Source organism: Haemaphysalis longicornis, unplaced genomic scaffold (assembly GCF_048455015.1).
Source record: "Haemaphysalis longicornis isolate Haplotype H1 unplaced genomic scaffold, Haemaphysalis longicornis Haplotype H1 scaffold_2, whole genome shotgun sequence".
Lineage (NCBI taxonomy): Eukaryota > Metazoa > Arthropoda > Arachnida > Ixodida > Ixodidae > Haemaphysalis > Haemaphysalis longicornis.
In genome coordinates, this window is record NW_027526295.1 from 19,690,371 (window position 1) to 19,714,469 (window position 24,099).

At 45.8% G+C, this 24,099-nt stretch overlaps 1 pseudogene; it reads right to left on the bottom strand.

Moving 5' to 3' along the window:
* Window positions 1-14,765: 14,765 nt before the first annotated feature.
* On the bottom strand, window positions 14,766-16,124 carry LOC144167855 (uncharacterized; annotated as a pseudogene).
* Window positions 16,125-24,099: the final 7,975 nt, after the last annotated feature.

Consider the following 24,099-nt stretch of genomic DNA (forward strand, 5'->3'; position numbering starts at 1 on the left):
ACTGGTTAAGTTGCCCAGAATTCTTTTTTCGTCGAAGCATCATATTTCTGACTAGTGAATCAAAACGTTTAAGTTCTAGTTTACAAATAAAAAATGTCACTGGTGTTTTTGACAAATTTTCTCCCTACATCCCGGACTACTATAAAACTGGACGTGTAGCCACTCGTATTTCATGTTTGGTTATGAAGCGTTCCTTGATTCGTGCATCACGATCGATCAGTTTCGTTCAAAGTCATGCCTTCTGAAATAATGTTAAATCTTGCTCGCGAGTCCTCCTCATTCTGTTCGTCGAGACGAGCAGGTAAGGCTGTCTTCACTATGGAATGTAAAAGGCGAACCCCGTGGCGCTGTCCCCAAGGGCGGGTGGATAAGTGTCCCGTCGCATTGTGCGACGTTTCTTTGTGTAGCATCCCCCCACGGCTTTTTGTTTATACAGACAGGTTTCAGCCGCAGACAGCGGCTGCGGAAAGTTGCTTGGAGATCTTGGAGTTGCCTTCTCGCCCCATATGAGAGGGAAAGAAAAAAGGGCAAGGGCCGAAGGGGTCTTTTCTCGCCACTGCCGAGAGGACCCCGGCGTGCGTACCCAGTTCCAGTCGTTGCACCGGATCGTTTACCTGGCACACTGCAGTTGTAGACGTAAGCGCATGCTTGTTCAGTCGTAGTCTGTTCGACGGAGTTATATCTTTCTCTCTGGTCTGTCCAACCGAGACCCGTTTAATCGCTGGATATTCAAATTGAAGCGCCAGAGGCAGCGTTTGGGCAATGTGAGCGACATACAAGGAAAACAAGAATTGCGGAAGGTGTGCAGGAGCAGCTCGTGAGTATTTTCTTGCTTATAGGCCAGTGCACACTTGCGACGAAGCAACGCGATTTCTTTCGCGGCGACAAATTGGCCGAGACCAAACGACAAAACCGTCGCCGGGCGGCAAAAGCTTCCGAAATCGCGTCGCTTCGTCGCAAGTGTGAACGGGCCTGATATGTTTGGTGAAATATACTAGGCAGTATTGATGGAAGAATCGATGTTACGGGTTCGTTGCATGGAAACGATTCTTGCGCGCCTTGTGCAAAGTGAATTCGGAAAACTAACCTCGCGCACATTCGAATGATTTTCACTTAAGTCTGGCAAGTGAGGTAGCTGCATGGGCACGCGAAACAAAATAATGTGCGTCTCACGTTAGTTCGCTGTGCTAAATTTTGAAAAAAAAAAGCATTACCTTTGCCCCTAATTGCCTGGCGATGCGATAATCATGTTGGGAACGCCGGAATTTTAACGTGAAAAAAAAGGGGGGTGGGGGAGGTGCAAGCTACTTCGGAATATAGTCGACACTAATGCAAATGAACTGGTCAGAACGCACCCCTTGGTAGCCTATTTTGCTGCTGGTTAACTTAGACGGTATGACGATGTGCCTATCGCAAAAAGTTCGTCAAACTTTTGGGCTATTGTTAAAAGCTGCAAACCTGAGCCGTTTGTCGTAGCTCTCTTCGCTGGCGATAAACAACCAGACAACCTGCGTGACTATACAGCCAACTTTGTTAGAAAGGGGCACTTTGAGGGCTGAAGGTGTCAGAGGGTGGGAAAAAGTGCGCTGTTCGAGCACATGCGTTCGTTTGCGACTTACATTTTTGAAATGCCTTAAGCAGCATAGCGCGTTCTTGAGTTGTGAGAAATGCACCCCAAAAGGCTGGTAAATAGCAGCTGGTAAAGAGTCGAAGTCACTTTCATTGCAGCCTATGGTTTTCAAGATACCCTGGAACCGGGAAAGCCGCGGAGTTCATCGACGATGAGTGCCAATTCCGAAACCATAGAAATCGGTAAGTAAATATTGCTCAATTGTGTAAATTGCTAGCGGGTTAGCCAATCAAAATGGAAAAGCGAATTAAATCGATAACGCACAGCCCAACAGGAGCTGGAATGATCAGGGCAGGTGCCACTTTCAACTACGCCGATAAAGATCCGAAGGGGGTAATTGGGGGTAGGAGGTGTGGGAGGTACATAGTCATGCTAGCGATCACCCACTCCCTCTAAAGGGAGCCGTTCCGCCCAAAAGAGGTCACTCTGGATACAAAATTTTGTCTACTGCACGTACTTTATCAGAAGTTTGGAACCAACACGCTTTCATTGCGGCCGCATTGAGCATGCACAGACGTCGTTCGCCGAAATTAAACCGACATGCTTCTGGCAAAAAGGCTAGTTCTAGTAGTACTGTCCATCGGTGGTGCGGTTTCGAACAGCTTGAATCAGAGGCTTTTACTTCCGTGGTTCCAGGCGCACTTCCCAACTTTTGAAAAATCCTGTAAATGCTCAGCAGTGATGAATAATAGGGTGCGTTTCATATGACGAAGTAACTACGCCGAGCGTGAAAAAACAAAAACCGTGGTTAAAGTGAACGCTAACAAATTTAGTTGCTGCAATGATGCGCATGGCTTTGACTGAAAAACTGGACGTTCCTGCATTCGTGAAAAAAAAAAAAGAATGCCCCGGTTGTTGTAAAATGCTCAAATTCTTCCTCATTTTTTCCCCTAGCCTGCTCCAAGCATGTATTAAAACATGCGAAACAACTTTTTTCAGTGCTGAGAAAGACTAGGATCGAAGTTGTTCGTTTATGAATTCCCACTTTGGTTCCCTTTATTATGTAAGTAAACTTGGACTATTTATACACATTCGCCTACTCTCCTAAAGCCCCTTTACTACTATCCAGCTCGCAACACCCTCTCTCGGCGCGCCAGCCAGGCCACTACACTATATAAAAAAACAGCATCCGGCGCCAGGTTTCGATCTGCGGACTTTGCGGCCGCAGCGCGACGCTCTACCGACTAAGCCACGGACGCGACGTTGATATCAGTGTTAGTAACGCGCCTTATATCTTTAACGCATTCAAACTACGTCGTCAGCGGCGTGCGTTGGCGACTCAGCGGCGTTATAGCGGCTTGATAACTGGGTGGTGTACACGTGATACTACAAACCCGCTAGTTCTGCATTCTCTCACGTGACTGCGCCTCCTCTCCCTTCACTCCGGTCGGCGCTTCGCAGCTGCGGTGCGCTGCGGTGCGGTGCGCTCCTCCTCTCGAACATACACGTTAATTCACCAAGATTTCCGCAGAGGGACAAACGAGGCGTGTTAAGCCGAACGTGATCACGAGGGGGTGTTAATGTAACTAACGGGCAAAATGCCACCAAACTTCAACAAACTCCCCCTCATAGCATCACCCCGTGCTTCGCACTTCCTCATACTCCCCTTCGGGGAAATGCGGGGGAATTTTTTTTTTGGTGACTGGCTCCGCTTTGCAAATATTGGGCTCACAGGAACCCACACGGTAAGAATAAACTGATATTCTCAAAATTTAATAGTGCATTTATATTTAAATGATTTTCATCCTAATCTCTGCCTAATAAAAATATGTGGACCATGCAGAAGACATAAAACTCCGCAAGCAAGCAACAGTGAACTCGGGGGATTCAAGTTGGGAGTCAGGTGACCCAAAATTTTGTGCGCTTTCTTTCTTCTAGTCATATGATTAGCAAGAGTTGCTGCGTAGCTGCTTGTTCGTTTACTCTTCATTTAGTGTGTGCGTGTGTGCGCTCTTGTTAACTACACAAATTCTTAGGCGGCAACTACTTTTTCGCGCAAAAATAGCCTACTGCTGCAGCGTACTGCAGTTGAAATTGTTTGCTTTTTCCACACAGACGCAGCCAGCCCCTGGATGGAGCCTCTTCCAAAGTGTGCTATCCATAGCCTCTCCTGCACAGCAATAAATGTAAATAAAAAAAAATATATGTAACCATGCAATATAAAATAAAATTTTGTTTGAAATTTCACTTTTCTTTGTTATTTTGCAAATGCTTTAAAATATATCGTATCCGGTATACGGGGATAACAGAAGCAATGCTCAACGATATACATTCCACACGTTTGGCAAAACGTCACTGTAACGTTCCTGGTCCACATTCTGAAAAGGTTTTGAGATGTTAAAAGATCGTTTCAAGCATGTTTTCTGCAACGTTAGGTAAATGTAAATCCAACATAATTAATATGTTGTCGAAACGCTTCCTCACAGTTCCAATAATGTTTGACGAAACGTTACTGTAACGTTTTTAGTTGTTCTTAAAATGTTTTCTAGCTTGTTTCTGCAACGTTAGGTAAACGTAACTCCAAAAGTATTTATTTGTTGTAGAAATGTTTTCTTACTGTTCGCATGACGTTTGGCGAAAATTGATGATACGTTTTCCTTTGTTTTTAAACTTTTTTTGAACGTTATCAGATTGTTCGCTGCAACGTTAGGGAAATATAACGCTAACATTAATAATATGTTGTAAAAATGTTTTGCAGACGTTTAAATAATGTTTTCCAAAACATTATTGTAACGTTTTTGACAACATTAGTTAAACATTTCGAAAAAATGACATTAAGAACATTGCTCTAACGTTAACACCAAACAAAAAAATTACGTTCTTCTAATGTTTTGGTGTGTGTTCACTCAAGCTTACCAAATTCAGTGGCCCCAGCTTTCCTTCGTCCATGGCTGAAATCATTCTTCCGCTTTGTCCTAACCCGGGCTGGAGTTGGAGGGAGACACGACCCACGCTTCGCACGTGTTGCTACGGTGCCAACACAAAGTCTCTGCGCAGTTAATCTACCACGCTCCCTGTCTCGCGCTCCTCCTTTTGACCCGCTCCCGGCAAACGAGGGTGGATAGTAGGGGAGGGGGTTGGAAACCTGGAATTCCCAAAAGCGGTGTCCTGTTTTGTTTAAATTTTTGTTCCCTGGCGTTTTCTTTTGCTTGCTGCTATATGTTGAGAAAGGGTGATCCTGTGCAGTGGATATCACACTATGCGGGCACAAAACGGCCATCGAAGTGGCGACTGGGATTGCTTGTTGTACACACACAAGGGTGGGTCCTTCTTTGTACCCAAGCTTCCCCCTCACACTCGTTCGTTGTATCTGAAATTGATTGCCGTTGGCCCAGTGCATACTATGTGCCACAATCGTTCGTTATAACCCAAACTGCGGCCGTTATAAGTGGGCTTGGCCGTATTTTGTATATGCATTCTAACATCCAACAACTAAAGTAAACAGCAAAAATTGTTTCCATGGTTGGGATTTTAAGAACACCATAAGGAACTGCACGTAAGACTGCTTGTTTCTAAAGCCAACCCAGGCATAAACAAACCCACCTTTTGTGGGCTGTGGTCTTGCCACATCCTGCGCCCTTCCAGTATCTGCTGCAGTAAAAATCACTGTCAGAACAACGTGTCTAGTGGTAAAACCACGATAAAACGTAAATAAAGCGCAGATTCACTTGCTTCCAGGAAATTTTAATGTGGAAGTGGTTTGCATAAGTAGGATGCAAAGCCATCCTATTTATGCAAGCAAGAAATGAATCCGCTGCCCACATCTGGCTTCATAATGCGACATGGCTCCAAGGTCATTGCTACTCAAAACTGCCCCAGTGACCAAACCAGAGGCCTCCGCCACAGGCATACTATGTAATTCTGCGACAAAATCATAGGTTTCACTATGCTCGGTTACAACTTAAGAACGGCAACGGAAGTCGCCGCTGTGCCTCATCACCACTGCGGGATGTTACTCCGCCCGGCAGAAGTAGTGCGTTACTGGGAGTATTTTGGACATGGCACGGGCCGTTTCCATGATTTTTTGGACCTAATATGCTTATAAACTACTGCAGCGACAACAAACAAACTACGTGAGAAAAGACAGACGACATCACTCATTCATAGCAATCTCCTTTCAAAACGCGCGCGCCCGTTTACATCCGGGTCTGTCGCTTGGGCGGGGCGATACCGTACATGAGCTATTGCTTTTCTTAACTTGTTACCGAGTATAGCCTAACTCTAAAAATACGCATCTGTCAATATTCTGGGCCAACAGAAAGAAAGCGTTCAACACCTACTTTCTTCACAGCCAGAGTTATTTAGGGCAGGTGGTGGTGGTTCTGCCGGGCCTGTGCTGGCACAGAGTGCCGCAGTGCCTGTGCTGGCGCAGCAAACAGGCGGTGGCGGTAGTGACCCAAGGCCCGTGTTGGCGCTTCTAGTGCCTGCTGATGGTGGTGCCGCAGGGTTCGTGCTGGCGCAACTAGTGCCATGTGGTAGTCGTGCCCCCGGGCCTGCGCTGGTGTAGGTACTGCCTGGTGGTGGTAGTGACCCAGGGCTTGTGCTGGCGCGGCTCATGGCTGGTAGCAGTAGTGCCCCCCAGCCCGTGCTGGTGCTGCAGCAGGGCCCATGATGGTGCAGCTTATTCTGGGTGCTGGTGGCTCCACAGGGTCTATGTTGGTGTGGTGCTGCAGGCCATATACGCTCTCTTCGCTGCCTGGAGAGGTTCCAAAGTTACCGTATTTGATGTAAATAACCGACCTCAACTATAACGCAACGGTGGCACTTTTGGCTATTCCGGAAATAAAAAAACATGTATATTACGACTATACGCGAGGTAATGCGAAGTTGTCACGAGGCCCACCAACATCACCTGCAAACTCTCTGGCATTCAGTTGCACAAGCTTAGCGTTTACAGAAAAAAACTAGCCGCAACGTTTGCGGACGAATTCTGCAAGATCAGTTTTGAGTAGTGGCCATTCTTGGGTCCACGGAACGCTTTACGAGTGGGTGTGGCTTGAAAGATGCGATCACGACACTTCCTCCAACCTGGAATGGTTGCCTCGCTTAGTCCGAGAATACGCACTGTGCTTGAATTACCCTGCTTTTTTGACAGCAGGATCCCCATTTTTTAAACGCGGCGGTGACTTCTCCTGTTGATTGCAGTGGGTCAGAAAGCAGAAGCAAGTACGAACAAAACAAAGCGCAATAAGGAGCCGATGCTGTGCCGCGTGCGCGTTAGCTCGCACCTTCGGATTAGAATGTCTGGTCATGTGACCACTACCAACGTAGCCAATGGGATTCTCGGGAGAAGTCGGCCCCAAAGTTGACGCTGAGCAGCGAGCTTTCGGCAACAAATATCTGAGGGTAGAGCAGTGGGTTCGCGGCTCACGTTCCAGGCAAAGTAGTACAAGGCGCATGCCAAGGACGAAGTTATTTGAAGAAAGAAATAACTATGTGCTATGTTCGAGCCCGAATATAAGAAGAGGGGCGTTTTGGAGGCAAAAATCACGGGGGAAAATTCGTCCAAATACATAAAAAAACGTTGATTTCTTAAAACGATGAACGTCCCCGGCATCCAGTTCTAATAAACTGTTTTGCTTTTAAAGGAGCCAATGACATTTCCCGTACCAAGAGATTTGTAGCTACTATGCATAACACATATAAAATCGCAAACAAGTCAGCCAATCTACATAGCTGCAGTTTGTTCTTTTGGGACTAACAAGCCACTTTCGCAGTTGGTACTGTGAGAAAAATGTAGACCAATAGTTTTTGTTGACCAATAAGTCACATATTTAGCAAGTCTGCTACACAATATACGGAGCATTTACATGTTTCTCCACTTTATATAGCAGGGCCGTTTTATGAATTTATAACCGGGCCTTCTATTCCGAAATATTTCTCAGTCAATTTCTCTCACAACTAGTAAAAACGCTTTCAAAAATGCGTAATATATCTTGTGCCTGCAAAAGGCTCTACAGAGGCTTACAACAAGATAGCCAAGCAATATCTCAAAACGCCTACAAACAAGCCATGTAACCAGGTCATGCTGCAGGGCTAAGTTTTGTTTTCGCCCGCACAAGGAAAAACCCCTGTTCAGTGAGGATGCAGGCTGTTTAGATGGCAATGGCGCATGTTTGCAGATGTGCTACCCTCCCTGCAACAGTTCAGGTTACAGGCAACAAAGCATGACTGCAACTGCAGCATCTGCCACGTAAGGTAGCTCATACGGGGATAATACACCATGAACACTGATGGTTTACGTACCTGCGAAAAGAACTTTTCTGCGCAGAGCTTTCTGCAGCTCCTTAATTAATGAACCGCAGCTCCCGCAGCTCGCTGCTGCAAAGGCTCTCCTGGAGCTGCTTGTTCGATGCCTTCAGCTCGCTATTCTAAGACTCCAATTCCTAAATCCTGATATTTAAAGGCTGCCGCGGTTCTTTTTTCCATTGCAGCAGCCTGAAGAAGCATACTGGCTTCGGCTGATCTTTTTGGGCTTTCTCAGCCTTTTTATTTGTGTTTGCCTGCACTGAGAGGTGAAGACAGGATAACAAATGTCACACTTGTTCCGCATGTCTTCCACCAAAAGGACTCACATATTTAAAGTCACAAACGTACTTCAGTGTCATTTGACGCACATATTTAAGGGTTGTTATGAGGTCAACTTTTGCACAAATATTGGTTGACTTCTAAAAACAAAAGTTCCTAAAAGTTGTTGCTTATTTATTGCCGTAGCTTTTACGTGGGTAGTTATGGTCGATACGAAGATTCACGATTAACATTACTATAGTGGCTAACAGAAACAAGGCCTTCACAGACAATTGATGATTTCGAAGCTCTAACGTGAGAAGTTACTTAACGCCTTGTTTACTTAAGTAAGGGTGGTGCGGCGATAATTGGAACAATTTAAAAAATTATCCTGAACAAACCACCACTCTGTTCGCGCTCAAACTTCACACGAATGTCGCATTTTGTGGTCTATTTCTTTTGACACCGGGAACAACAATGGTACTTACCTGGTTATTCTGAAAATAAATAAAAATGATTTTCGCATAAATGATTTGGACGTGCGAGCAAGCGCAAGTTGATTTTGGAACGACGGCGCCACCTAGGGTATGCAGAGCGAAACCCACGTTTCGGATTAACGGTAGGAAGAACTCAAATGGTGTAGCAGACGACAAGAAAACCTTTTTCGTCCCTAGTTTACGATGATCACAAATAATTGCATAACAGCTGATACCAATCATAATAAATTATTCCCATGGTTCATCGTTGCCAATAAACGTTGGATTTGTTTCCTCGCCTGCTGTTACATTTTCTGTTCGTCTGCTAGCATTACCAGATTATCCAGCCCTGTGAAATCAGCCTCACAATGCTGGCGTTGTACTTGTTTGTTCGTCCTCGTTGTATTTGTGAAGTTTTGTGTGCGTGTTTGTGTGTGTCTGTCTGTAATCGCGAGGCGTTGAAATGTGAGCTTTTTCTGCGAAAGAAAAGGCAGATGCGGTATGTTTATTGGCCTTCGAGTATGCACCCTCTCCAAGAAAAGATTCAGCAAGCGACCTCCCAGCTACCCTTCTGTGCTTCGATGGAAGGACGCATTTCAAGCGAACGAATACTTGCAGCGTAAAGTGTGGAAAGAAAAAGGGTGCCGGCATTCGGTACTTGCCCAGGCCGTAGTGGGGGCTTTTGAAGCCAACCCACGCTTATCGTGCAGGCGTTCGGGGCTAATGTTCCGGACGTCGGCGTGAACCGTCACTCGTGCCTTGAAGGCAAAGGCTTCAGGCCTTATAAGCTACAGGTCCACCAGAGACTGACAGACGACGACAAGGGGCGTCGTTTGAGCTTTTGTCGCTTCGAGCTCAGGCGTATCGCGACAGACTCTCGGCACCTCTCGTTTCCCGTATTTAGCGACGACGAAGCTTTTCATTTCGACGGGCGTGTGAACCGCCAATGCACGCGTTTTTGGGCGAATTTTGTGACCACACGAGCAGTAAATTCTCCCGGCATCATCGTGTGGTGCGGAATCTGGCAGGAGGGCTTGATAGGGCCGTGTTATTTTTCGACGGCACCGTCACAGCCGATTCGTACCTGAACCTCCTCAAAGAAGACGTTTTGCACCAACTAGTTCAATATCATATGCGAAAAGTGGTTCGCGTTTTGCAGCAAGATGGAGCGCCAGCCGACTTCGCCGCTAAAGTCCACCGTTGGCTTGACGCCAACTTTCCCAACCGCTGGATGGAGCGAGGTTGAGCCTCGATGACCCTGCCTGCACGCTCACCCGACTTCACAACCTGCGACGCTTTTGTGTGGGGTTACGTTTGTTTGTTTGTTTGTCTTTATTCGCGTCTTGAACAAACGTACATGACGCTGGGAGCAAGCAGTAAAAGCTGTCAGAAATCGACAGCTTGACAGAGCTGCAAGCCCCCAAGCACTTTACAGCGTCACGGCAACGTCAAATACAACTTGTATCTTGAAACGAAAAGAAAAGAAGGAGAACAAAAGAAAATGGGTGAAATTAACTACCAACACAGTAAATACGCAGAAACCGTAATGGGTACTACACGTACTTCGGCATTACACAAACTGCACAAGCTATCATGCATTATACAAAGAATAACAAAGAATATAATATCATGTATCATACAAAGAATATAATATCATTTACTATACAAAGAATGGCACAGTCAAAGATAGGGGTATACAGTGGAGAGAAGAGAAGAGAAGAAAGGAAAAAGGAATTAAAAGAAAATACAATTTTTGTAGGGACATCAATACGAGGCAATCGATAGAGCAAAGAGTAGTCTTTTTGACATATGTACCGATGCGCAACAAACTATTAGCACGTTCAACATTTTTTAAAATACTCTCGTAGTTCTCGGAAAGTCGTTTCGGGGAGTCTAATGTCCTGGCTATTGAGTTCATTTAAGAGTCGCGGAAGTTTGTTTTGTAGGGTTTGCAGTCCATATGAAGTTTTGTACGTTTGAACACAGAAGGGTTGAACTTGCCCTGTTCGGTATGTTTTGGTGCTTTCTTGAAGTTTTGCTAATTTAGAAAAAAAGGGGGAGTTGTTAAGCGTAGCCTGCTTTACTGCTTTACACAGTAGGTAATCGAACGTTTTTGCTATAGGCATTATATTTCGGGAATAAATGTTGTGTGAGTGAACGCGTAGAAAGGTTTTCAAGAAATCTAATAAACTTTTTTTGTAATCTATGTATACTCTGTAGATTATTTTGCGTAGTTGATGCCCATACTAAGTGGCAATAATTAATTCTGGATAAAAACAAAGTATTATATACTAACAACATAATGTTACGCGGTAATATGTGCCGGGGGCGGTACATTAAGCCAACTACATGCGATAATTTCGCGATTAGGGAAGTAACGTGACTATCCCATGAGAGGTTTTCGTGAAACATCACCCCTAAAGTTTTAATACTTGGTACAATCTCCACAGCGGTTGATCTTAAAGATATTGTGTCGGTGAATATTAAGGTTTTATTCCTGGCCCGGAAAAGTACGGCTTTAGTCTTAGCAATGTTTATTTTCAAACAATTTTCTTGCGTTCATTTATCTAGTTTAAGTAAAATTAAGTTTACAATCAATTAAATCATCGGCTACGATACCAGTTAAGAATATAGTGGTGTCGTCTGCGTAAATGACGAATTTAGCGTGCGGCCCGATACTGACTATGTCATTCACAAACATATTAAATAAAAATGGTCCTAAAATGCTGCCCTGGGGTACCCCTGCTAGAACTGGCAAAGGATCAGAGGAAGAATCGTCCACAGTAACTATTTGGCTTCGGTGTTCAAGATAGCATCGTAGCAGTGATCCGGCCTTTCCCCGAATACCGTACCGTGCGAGCTTTTGAAGTAACAGATTGGGATTAATGTGATCGAATGCCTTTGACAAATCGATGAAAATTTCTAAAACCAGCTTTCCTTGCTTAAGTTGTGTAAGTAGATGTTCTTTTTTGGTAAGCAAAGCGTGTTGCGTACTGGAACCCTTGCGAAACCCGAATTGGCACTCCGATAGTAGGTATGTTTTTGTTCAAATTGCGATAGTCGCTTTAGTATAACTTTTTCAAGAATCTTTGAGAAGACTGGAAGTATCGATAATGGCCTGTAGTTTCCAATATCATTTCGGTCACCTTTTTTAAAGACAACTGCCACTCTTGCAATCTGCATCCTTTCAGGAAAGATAGCCTGACTTATACACAGATTGAAAATATGCGCAATACAAGGGCCGACTAGATGCCCGACGTGCTTTATTGGTTTCACTTGGTAACCATCGAAATCTTTGGCGTTGCTGTTATTTAAACTCAATATTGTAGTACTTATCTCACAGTGATTTACCCGATCAAGAAAAATGGTGCTGTTAATGTGAGGTATATCCCTAAGGTCATTGCGCACTGTAGTGTGAGAAGCAATATTAACAAAGTGCTGATTGAAAGCGTTTGCAAGCGCCTTTCCTGTGACCTCCACGTCATTTGTTTTTAGACGGTGTTTTTTTTTTTTGAGCTGGAATGTTTTGGTTTATTATTGTGTTTAGTTTTCGCCACATCACGTCTACACAGCCAGCAGCTGAAGTAAATGAAGCAGTGAAGTAGTCTCGCCTCGCCTTTTTTAGAGCTTTATCCAAACGATTACGAAATACCTTGTAAGTTTTAAATCCTTCTTGGCTTCTATTTCTGAGAAATTCGTTGTAGAGCGCATTCTTTCTGTTGATTCTTGTCGATATCAGCAGTAACCCAAGGTTTCTTGATTTTTTTTTCTTTTCTTAAAAGATGTATAGGGAAAACTAGCGTCGTATATAGATTTCAATATTTTGCAAAATTCATCATAGGCGCTGTTGGCGTTTTCCTCCCTAAATATACTGTCCCAGCGGGTTCGGGCTACTTTATCATAGAAGGTAGCAAGAGTTCTTTCTGTAATGTGCTGTACCTGATGAGTTGTATTTGTTCGCTTAATTCGGACGTGATCCTTAGAGCATAAAAATATAGGTACAGTCGATCCCGGATATAACGAACCCGGATATATCGAATTATTGTATATATCGAACAGTCTAAACATCCCATGCAAAAGTATAGCGCTGTTGTACGCGTGTATCGAACTCCCGGTCACCGCCACATGCGTATTTCGAACACTCCCGCGCGTCAAGCGCCCCTGCAAGTGCGCTTCGCTGCTCCTCCTGGGAAGGTTCCGGCGACGAGTTCTCGTGCGCGCTCCCGCGCTCGGTGAGAGAGAGGCTCCGTCGCGTCGCTAGAGTGACCTTGGACGCCTCAGCCGCGTGGTAAAGAACGCGGGCGAGAGATTGCGGGCGAGAGACAGTTGAGGAGGAAGGAAAATCCAGTTTCTGCGCGCTTGAGCCTGTTTGCTTGAGCGGCGGAGTGGTCCGCTCTCGCCGCTTGGCCAGTGGCAGTGGTTGCTCCGTCGGGAAACTCGTGAAGTGTGGTGCGTGTTTGTTTTGTTTTTGCGGCGTTCAGCGTGTCGGCTTGCGTCGGCGTTCAGCGTGATTCGCCGCTGTTGCGGCGCAATGGAAGGCGCCGGACTTTCGCATTTGGACAGCGTCAGCAAACTTGAAGACAGTTTAATGAACTTCATGGCGCAAAAGAAGAAGCAGTCCAAGCTCACGGACTTTTTTCATGCCAAATAAATGGCTGTGGTCGTTGCGCTGTGTTTCGTATTTTCCGTGCTTTGGAGAACAAGTCGGTTACAAACCGCTTGTCATGATCTCCGAAAGCTCTCAGTGATGTGCGGAGTATTCAGGTAAGCTTCAGGTAGGCATATTTTATATTTCGAATTATCGATATATCGAACTATTTTACGATCCCCTTGGAGTTCGTTATATCCGGGATCGACTGTAGATGGTCACTTAAATCTGATACAAGTACTGCGGTTCGAGTGCTTTCCGCGTGTAAATTTGTGACGAATATGTCAATGAGTGATGATGAGTTGACCGCGAGTCTGGTGGGTAGTGTAATTACGTTCTGGCAACCATTTTACTTTAGCAGAACATCTAGTTTAACCTGCGAGGTATCACATTTCAGCATGTTAATATTAACATCGCCACCACAAATTACATTAAGCTGATTATTATTCACAAAATCAAGAAGTGTTTCAAGATATTCTAAAAAAGGTGTCAGGGAACCACTTGGGGGATGGTGCATACAACAAGAAGAGTGCCTTGAAGTTTTACGGTCAATATTTCGTAGTCATGCGTCATTGCAGAAAATTGAGGTATTATTTCACAAGAAAATGCCTTTCTAACCAAATGCAAACTCCACCGCCACGGCCTGTGGGGCGATTCAGATAGAAAGTGTGATAAGATGGTTTACGAAAGACTTCAGATTGTTGTGTGCACCATGTCTCGGTTAACCTAAGAACATCAAATGATGGCTTTATTTGATCTAAGAAAAGATTCAAGTCAACTGCTTTGTTCCGAATGGATCGTACGTTTAAGTGGCATGCTTCTTAATGGCATGCTTCTTCTCGCCTTTAAAAAACCCGAGAAGAAGCATGCCACGACGTTTATTAAGTGTGCCATTGGTGTTGTGTACGAGATCCCTCTGATTTGTGGTAAAGTGTATATCGGCCAAACCGGCCGATGCAATAATGACCGCCTCAGAGAACATGCCTTGTCGATAAAAAATGGAACTGGTTCGCACTTGCCACAACATTGTAAAGATTGTGATTCTGTAAACCCAATCTGGACAAAACAAAAATAATCGAAAGGAGCAGAGATGCTACCGCACGTGAGGTTGCCGAGGCTTTTTTCATAAAAAGAAAAGGGCCCATGTGCGTAAGTGTACCGTCACTTTCTATATATGATAAGAAAAGTGCATTTCTACAAACTTTTTTCTGATGTTCGCCAGATGACCGTGATGTGTAATGTTTTCCCTTTCCTTTCTTTTTCTTCAGTGCATGCCTGCTATTTATATGTTTGTGCTTTTCGAAATAAACTCAGTTGTTAGCAGCGCCTGTCCCGTTTGCCACCGTCCTCGTCTTGTTTGCGCTAAACCTTCCATTTAAGTGTAGACATTTAAATGACTTCGAAAACTGAGTACCTAGGTACTTATCAAAAGCGTGCGGTTGCACGTAGTCTTCGGAATGGGCGGATGCCATGGTATTTCCAGTTGGCTTTATTTTTCTTCATCTTATCTGAGCCGGTCGCGGTCGCAAGCATTAGTAACCACCACCACTGGGTCGCCATCTACTTTGCGCATGAGTACTTTGTTGTTGTTATGCCATACGTATTTGAAATTGTTAGCCTTGGCCCAGACTTTTGTTTCTAAAAGCAGAGTGCGTGTCCTTTTTGTCAGAATTTCCAGCACGAACAAGTCCTCATGCGCATCAGACAGTTTCTTCCTATTCTGCCACCACATGTCCCTGTCGGTCTGTTTCGCAAAGCGACAGATTACGCCGGGTATCTTATCTTTCTTGGAAGGGAGGCGGTGGATGGCTACGATGTCAGTTTTGTCCAGAAGGGGCAATTTTATTCTGGCTGCAAGCTTATTGATTTCACTGACCAAGTCTTCGTTTTTCAGCTATCTGTATACCGTGAAATTCAAGATTAAGTCGCCTGATTCGCCATTCAAGGTCATCGACCTCTCGTCTCATCTGTACAAGCTCGTCATCCTGAGCTTCCACTTTTTCGAGCCTCCGCTTCAAATCCCTTGCTTCCTGCTCGTTGCGCTCTGTGCGTGTTAATAGTTCGTCGTAACGTTCGCTCATGAATTGTACACTGTCTTCAATGCTTTCCACAGTTTCCTTCAATGGCATCAAGTACTCGAGTTTTTCATGCCTCTAGTTTTTCATAAATCCCCAGTGTACCGCAGCCGCCCGGTGGCAAATATCGTGACCTTTGCAAGACACATCCAGGCCGCCTTCACCGCCATTGACGACAAGATGAGGGAAGCAGTATTTGACGCTATGTTGATAGGCTGCCGAAATGCATCGACGCTGACGGCGGTCACTTCGAGAAATGAGGACACGAGCCCTTCGTTTTTTCCTTCTTGTTTACTTTGACGACTACGTGGACGGTTGAAATCAGTACATTGCTTTTTTTTACTGGGCCGACGGCGTGAATTGCCGGTAAAAAGGTCCTTGCTAGGGACAATAAATGCTGCGTAGCGAAAGCATATGAACTTCTTCACCCCCAATGTCCTATCTCTAATTCTTAGCGTAGCAAACTTCTAAGAAAGTTCAGCGTAACTAAAAAATTGGAACTGACACACTGATTTGCACGTTTTTCATGCGATGTAACAGTAGGTGAGGAAACAAATCCAACGTTTATTGGCAACGATGAATCGTGGGATTGTTTTAGTATGATTGGTATCAGCTGTTATGCAAGTATTTGTTATAATCGTAAACTAGGGACGAAAAATTTTTCTTACCGTCTGCTACACCATTTGGCTTCTTCCTACCATGAATCCGAAACGTGGGTTTTGCTCTGCATACCCTAGGTGGCGCCGTCGTTCCAATATCAACTTGCGCACGTCCAAATCAGCCGCCATTTTCCCATAAGCGAAAATTGTCATTTTTTTCCAAATAACCAGGTAAGTGCCGTTGTTGTTCGTGGTGTCAAAAAATAGACCACAATACGGGACTTTCGTGTGAACTTTGAGCGCGAACAGAGCAGCGGTTCGTTCAGGAAAAGTTTTCAAAATGTTCCAATTATGGCCGCACTACCCTGTATTTGGCTTGGCGACTATTCGACGTTAACACGAACTACGCTGAGAATTTCCTAGAAACTGTACTTCGTACACAGCGTTCGTAACCAGCACTATCCTGTGTCAAAGCGAAAATTTTGCAAGCTTTTTTACGACCCTTTTTTTTGGGAGTCGATGCGATCTCCGAAGTAGCGGGCCTTATCGACGCCTTGCGACGATTCCGCTGCCATGAACACATTTCAGCCTTACATTCTGCGATTAGTGTCGGGTTTAAAATATTTAAGCACGCTCAGACCAGATAACATTACGCACAATTTATGTGTAAGTACACTTACCGGTCATGTGAATAATGGTGGCTTCGTATATCCACCCGCGTCTCGCTATCGCCAGACCAAAACGCGTCGTGCAACGTCTCTCTCTTGTAGTCATCGACGTCTTGCGGAAAAAATCCGCGCACGTCCTTGTGCTCGACCACTTCTCTTTTTCCCTGCAAAACGTACTGCACGAGAGCGTAAATTTTTAACACGAGGATGCTCGCACAGTACAAGAAAAGAAATGCGCTGCGCAACGCTGCCCCTGGCGTGGGCTGCGGCTGCGGCTTCAGTCGGCCCACTACAATGCATTAGTTGAAGTCAGATGTGGAAGCGCACGAAAAATACTTCAAAACTCGGTAATTTTTGTTTTTTTAATATAAACAAATGTTAGTAACTGTTGATGAGCTTTCTGAATAAAATCTTACATTGTATTGTCCACTAATACCACCTTCCAAGTTTTTCAAGGTTCCCCTTCAAATCGCGTAATCTTACGTAATTTTCTCTCAGTAAAACAGCTTCCTGTAGATTGTAACTACTTTTTGCGTCTTTTTTATTGAAAAGTAGCACCCCTTTTTATTGAGAAAACGGCATTGGCAATTTTGTTAGAACTATATTTTTATTTTGTACGGCGCGCCACATTAGCAGCGGTGACAAGCAAAACTATCGCGTGACCCATGTAATGCCGGGGTCTGGCAGGGTCTAGTTTACTGTACAGGCCACAGGCGAGTAGCTGTATCCCCATCCTTTGTTTTTGTAGTTTAGTGCTATTGAGTTGTTTTGTTTGGTTAATTAAGGTGTTACAATGAGTACACCGGCCGGTAAGCGGTATCGCCGATACCCCGAGCCCGGAGAAGCGAGAGATGTTCTGGAGGCAACGTTGCGTTATCAGCGTGGCAAAACGCTCTCGCGAACTTGATGGTGTCGAATTCTGTGAAAGTGGCTCCCAGCTGTCGTCCGATGGAAGTGAAGAAGGACAGAACTTGCCTCACAGTGAGTTTGCGGAGGAGCCAGATCAAGGTTCGATTGGCGACCAGAATGCGTCCGAGGACAGCGACACGGATGGCTACGACAGCGAAGGGGTCAGCGACTACGAACATGCGGTCGACTTCTTTGACTGCCCAGATTCTGCTGACGACTCGACACCTTTTGATTATGGCGACGAAGACATTAAGCACTTTTTTGAGAAGTGTGCCCATGAAGTCCTTCCGAATCCAGCCATCAACAAGGCGCAGGCCATATTGTTTTTATTTACGTAGGTTGTGTTCGCTCGCTTAACTTGGATGCAGGTGGGTGGCTTGTTGAAGCTCATCAACACGCTCTGCGGTGCTGAAGTTGTTCCAAGGAGCAAATTTCTTTTTAGGAAGATGTGGCAGTTGGAATAGGTGTTCAGTTGGAAAAAAAAAAGAACAGCGGAGCTGCTCACACTCTAACAAGCTCGAAAGCCGACTTCACTGTTATAACACCCTCTCTGCGGTGGTGCACCCTTTACAGGTGGCCCAGTTTTTCTTTGTATTATTTTGCTAATGGCACCGAAACTACCTCCTGAAGCTTAAAGAACTTCACTGGTAATAAATTATGCCAATTCATATGGCTGTAAACATCGTGAAGTACAACCCCCCCCCCCGCCCTCTTGTAGAGAATGTTCAGTCCACCCGTGTAAACAGGTACAAAATGCCTCCAAAATTGGAGGTCTCTCCACCTTTTTTCTTCGTTGGCGGTTTTACTAACACCCATTTTTTCTTTACGCCCTTTGTCTTAGTTTCGAACACCCTAATTTGTAGCTTTACACCCTTCTGGGAAAAAGGGTGTTGAAATAATGAACACCCTTTTTGAAGGGTGTTGAGGTGGCAGGGAAGATTTGTATGGTATTTAATAAAATTCGATAAGTTACGGATCAGAAAAACTGCCGCGTAATTAAAAAGTTTTTGCAAATCCGCGTGTTGATTTGTATGTTCTCGTAGTAAAATCCATACTTCCAAAATTAGCGCTAAAATATCAGTTTTTTGCGACAAGCCCACCGACTCCGTCTGGGGCCTTTCCTCTGCTGGGTAGAAAAGCAAGAACAGCACATGTATTGCTAAGTAAGTATGCACTCCCTGTACCGCTTGCATCCCGTGTTCCAACTGTAACTTGTAAGTATTGTCTGTTTGTGTTGAATGCTGCGCGCTCCGCCGTTTCAAATTGCCTCTGCACATGCTATCACCTCAAAAAAGGGTGTGAGACTCAACGCCCTTTTTTTAGGGTGTTGAGCATCCTCAGCATCCTTTTTTAAAGGTGTTGAGCTCAACACCCTTTTTTCATTCATACACCCTTTTTTTGCCAAAACACCTTTTAAGGGTGTTAGCCATGGGACAAGATTTTTACACCCTTTTCGGCCAGAAAGGGTGTAAAAAATTTAGTGTGCGGCGTCGCGTGCGCGAGAAGTTACAGAGATTGTGCGTTCCCGCACGCGCGTACGCCGTGAAAGAAATTGATGGAATAGAAGTCGTTGCGAAGTCGCATTCTCAGTAAGGCAAGCTTATTTACAGGGCCAATTCAGCTCAGTATTAATTTTTCTTGTTTCACAGCCTAATAAAGTGACCCCAGCGTATACAACCGCGTTCCACGACAGAAGCGTGTTTGTGTTGTTTCCTCTGTTCGCGCAACCACACTACAGTTACTTTTCGGTTGCCCTTTTCCAGCTCGGTTGGTATTGTCACTAATTAACAACGGATTCCAAACGTTATTAGCTGATGACAAAGTAACGCAGTTCCACACAGATGGAAATCTGCTGCGGAGCTGCGGTTGTCTTTACAAGGATTCCATTTAGTTTCGGCTTCTATCTTGTGAGCTATGTTAGAGTCGTCTTAGCGGCTAATTGTGATACAGTTTGTTTAGGCCGTTCAAAATTCTCCAAAAAGTATTTCCTCATCCTGCGCATCCTCTGCTTAAGCAATAGTAACCTCAACTTCCAGAGTTCGCAAAACGCACTAAAGAAGTCGGCGCGAGTGAATGCAACCTTGCCTTTGATAGCTTTCCACGCTCTCGCTTGGAATGCGTGGTAGAAGTAGATCTGTAGAAGTCGGGGAACAAAGTAGGGCAGTAAGCGGGATGCGCACTGACCGTCTTGACATTGATTTTGGCATTCCCCGCGAAGTGCTGTGAACATATTCTTGTGCCGCCTTTTGGCATCCATTCGGTGCCGTGAATGTCGCTAAAAAAAGGTTACTGCTGATAAAACTATAGTGGCGGAAGCCGTAATACCTTGTGTTATGCAAATTCAACGACGGCATACGATTCATCGCAGCGCGCGATGTGTATGGAACACTGAAAGCAAACGTTTTAGTTTTACGGCCCTTCGTGTCTGCGCTGCGCATAAACAGTCCACGTACTAGTAATTTTACTCCTTCCGCTGGCAAAAAATGTCATGGCTTTCTTACTGCTAAAATTCATTTCTTGCGACGCTTATACTCCACGGCTGCCTGAGAAACCTCTACAGAATGAAGGCAGGCTGCCTTTCACGATTGTGGCAGTCCTTCACGCAGCAGTAGCGGCGCTGCCACTAATTCTTTCCTGCAGCATTTTGTTCCTTTCAGACCCTGCAACTTGCAATTATAACTATGTTTCTTAAAAAAACTTCCGCCACACAACGTCACACCGCACCGAGCGCCCGTGTTTTTACGTGCGCTGAACGGCCGGTCGCGACGTCCACCGACACATGGTTGCTAAGCGGCGGCGAGAGGTGGCGCTGAAATCGCAAGCAAACTTCAGTGTCCGGTGCCTATAGGCAAGAATTTCCAGTGTGCACTGGGCGGCGTCATTTTTTAACGACCGGTGCGCCATCGGGCGGCCATTTCTTGGGGACTGCGTCGCGAGCAGACGCCGCCACAGTCACACGCTGTTGTTCCGTGCCGCGCGTGGATATCAGACGTCCCAGCGGTATCAAAAATCGGTAAGTGTCATTTATTTAGTATGTCAGAAGTGCGAAGTTTAACAGTGCTTTAAGGAGAAAGTTCAAAACGTCCGAGAGCTGTCAGGTTTGCCCATAAATTTCCGTTCTCAACCCGCTAAGGTGGCATGCTACACTACCCACGCTTTGTGCTCACAGGGGTTGCCTGTGCGCTGTTTCGCCGCGCCAGCCGGGCATTCTCTGTTCATTTTATTGACGGGGAGCCTACAAAAATAAACCCGACACATATATGCTGCAGCACGGGTACGCGAAAAAGGCGAGCCGGAAGCGAGATAGTAGCGTCGCGGTAGCGGAGCACGCCCGGTCATGTCGGTAATTATTGCTGTTAGCGGTTCCCACCCGCCGCTGCAACGCAAAAGTTCTTTTGAGCAAGCAAACGGTGTGAAATATTGGTGTGCTTAATACATTGCTCCTGTGTTTGTAGCAGAAAATATTGTTATGCGGGGGAAAATATGTCTCCTGCGAATACCTGCTACGCCCGCTCAGAAGTCATGGCTTGGTACATTCAGCGAATGCCTCCGATGGCGCAGTAGTGAAGATTTATAAGCATGGCATCCTGCTGTCGCTGCGCGAACGTGAGTCGGTTCTTAAACCAGGCCATGTTATATTCGATTTGCCTGTGCAGGTCTTAGACGTTACATGCTCATAAAGGGAAAATATGTTTTAACAATATCTGCCGCCGCATAACATGCTGATAAATTTGCCCTACCGCGCAATCGGAGGCATTCGCTGAATGCACCAAACCACAGACTTCTGAGCGTGCGTAGCAGGCATTCGCAGGAGACGTATTTGCCGCCGCATAGCACTATTTTCTGCTACAAACACAGGAGGTACACCATGATTTCACGCCGTTTGCTTGCTCAAAAGAACTTTTGCGTTTCAGGGGCGGGTGGGAACCGCCAATAGCGATCTAATTACCGACACGACCGGGCGTGCTCCGCCACCGCGACGCTACTATTTCGCTTTAGGCTCGCCTTTTTCGCGTACCCGCGCTGCAGCATATATGTGTCGGGTTGATTTTTGTTGGCTTGCCATCAATAAAATGAACCGAGAATGCCTCTAGAGCACAGAAATGTGCGATAAGGATTGAGCATGAGGGTGAATAAACAGCGCTTCCACAATCAGCGCACGACCGTACTTGCTCTCGCAAATTTGCTAGGTTCGAAATCTCCGAATCAGCGGACGACGCATTCGCGGCGGCACTCAAAGGACGCAGGAAATTTGTGCAGCGAATAGACTCCGCACATGCAGACACTTCTTTTGTGGTGGTGCACTTCGCACATTTCTTGTATGAGTACTTTGAGCTTACGCTGATTGTTGTTGCAGCCAACAACGGTGCAGTGACGCCCGGACGAGTAGATTCTTTACATCGAAAGTAAAGGCAATGACGGCAACCTGTCCAGAATTAAGAAAATAAACATCCATTGGTGATACAAAGTCGGGCGTCCTGCTGGCGCGGGTAAGCGTAGCCTCACAGGCAAGCCCCGTGTGGGCAAAGCGAGCGTAGGGTGGCAAGCCGCCTTAGCGGGTTGAGAACGGAATTTATGGGAAAACCTGACAGATCTCGGACGTTTTGGACGTTCTCCTTAAAGCACTGTTAAACTTCACACTGCTGAAATACCGAATAAATCACACTTACCGGTTTTTGATGCCGCTGGGACGTCTGATATCCACGCACGGCACGGAACAACAGCGTGTGGCTGCGGCGTCGTCTGCTCGCGACGCAGTCCCCAAGAAATGCCCGCCAGTGGCGCACCGGTTGCCGCAAAATGGCCGACTCGGCAAAATTCTGGTCTATAGGAAGATGTGCAGAACACACTAAGAACGTCGTTATTCGGCAAATACTTCTAGTTCTTTGCGGATAGTTACAGCGAAGACATTATGAAATAATTTGCTTGCCTGGATATTCCAAGCGACCGTGCATGACAGCTGACTGCCCACTCTAAGAATGCCGTCCGCCCGGAACGATGGAGTAAGTAGGAACGTTGCCGTGTCGCGCGAGAATTCCCCGCAGACGCCACTCTGTGTTCTCGCACCGACCGCGCGGCAGTCCACGCGGGCCCGTCGATGTCGATTGATTGATTGTAGAGTTAAACTAACCTAAACTTCACAGGCGATGAGGATCTTCCGAGTTGAGTGTTCCGGATTAATTTTGACCACCTGGGGATCTTTAACGTTTACCCACATCTGGAACACGCGGATGTTTTTGCTTTTTGCTTCTATCAGAAAAGCGGCTGCGGCGGCCGGGAATCGAACCCGCGTCCTTGTGCTCATCACCAGTCGATGTCAAATAATTCACCAGGCTGTTCCTTCTTTGCTACTTTTTGCCACAAGAAAGCGATCACTGCGCACACTACACGCTTGAATTGCGGGCAAACACTACGCACAAAGCGCCTGCTTCGGGCGATGCCTCAAACGGCTACAACTCCGTTTTCCCGCCAAAATCACTGAAGCGAGCGCCACCTTTCAATGCCTCTGCGCAATAAAGGAAGGAAGCACAAGCCACAGCAGCATGCAGCAACACGTCGCATGGCACGCTTGGAGATATGTATCACGACCAGTAGTTGGTCGTGATATGTATCACGGGGATGTGGATATGTATGTATATGCGTGATGAAGAGAGCTGCGATCGGCGGCGTGGGATATTCCTAAGCGCGGGCAGAGTCCTTCAATGCTTTACTCGTCACGAAACTTCGGCGCTCGTTTCATATAGGGACCGCGCGCCACTACAGGCGTCACCGCCGCACGAAGGGCATCCCAGCCGCCGCGCGTGCGGTGTATTGGCCAGCTCTTGGCGTGCAAACGCTCGCTGCTTTTGGTGTCTGCGCGCTGATTAAGTGTGTTTTTTTTTCGTAGTAGTTAGCGATGAATAGTCCTGTTTTTGTGTATATCACCTGCCTTCAATGGGGTTTTATTTTTCGAAGTAATTTACCGTAGACTTCAGCCGCGAACGGCAACGGCTTCTGCGTGCTCTGGCAGAAGTGCTGCGCCGTCGTGTTTACGGGTTTTTAAATCTGTATTGCTTCTTTTCTTAAAGCAAAAGTTGTAAATACCACACATACGGTAGCTGCGTAGTCACGAATTACTGCGGGCCTATCGATAACTGAACGAAACCAAGTACGCGTCGTTCAGACTACGCTTAATGAATCCGTTGATTGCTCTGGAATGCACAGAACGCTAAAAGAGATAGCCTAAATAGTATTTTCGTTTTGATGAGTGGGTACATACTTGAGAACATCTAAAAACGCTGCAGAAACGCGACGGATCAAAACACGAAGAGATATATGTTGCGCCATGTGTCTCCGCTACCATTGCAATCCTTGCAAAAACAGGAAGCTAAAAAAGAGCAGTAAAACTGATTTTATCACACGCAACAAAAAATTTCAATGTTACGAAGGGAGACAAAAGAGCGTGGTCTAGCGCACAAACATTTGTTTTTTCGCACTGCGATGTGCAGCACACGGAGGAAACAGAATATTGCCACGTAGCCAAGAACGACGCAAAGGTTTTCTGAACGCATCGAGCTAGCGAGCTTCTGCTCTACAAAAGACTAGCC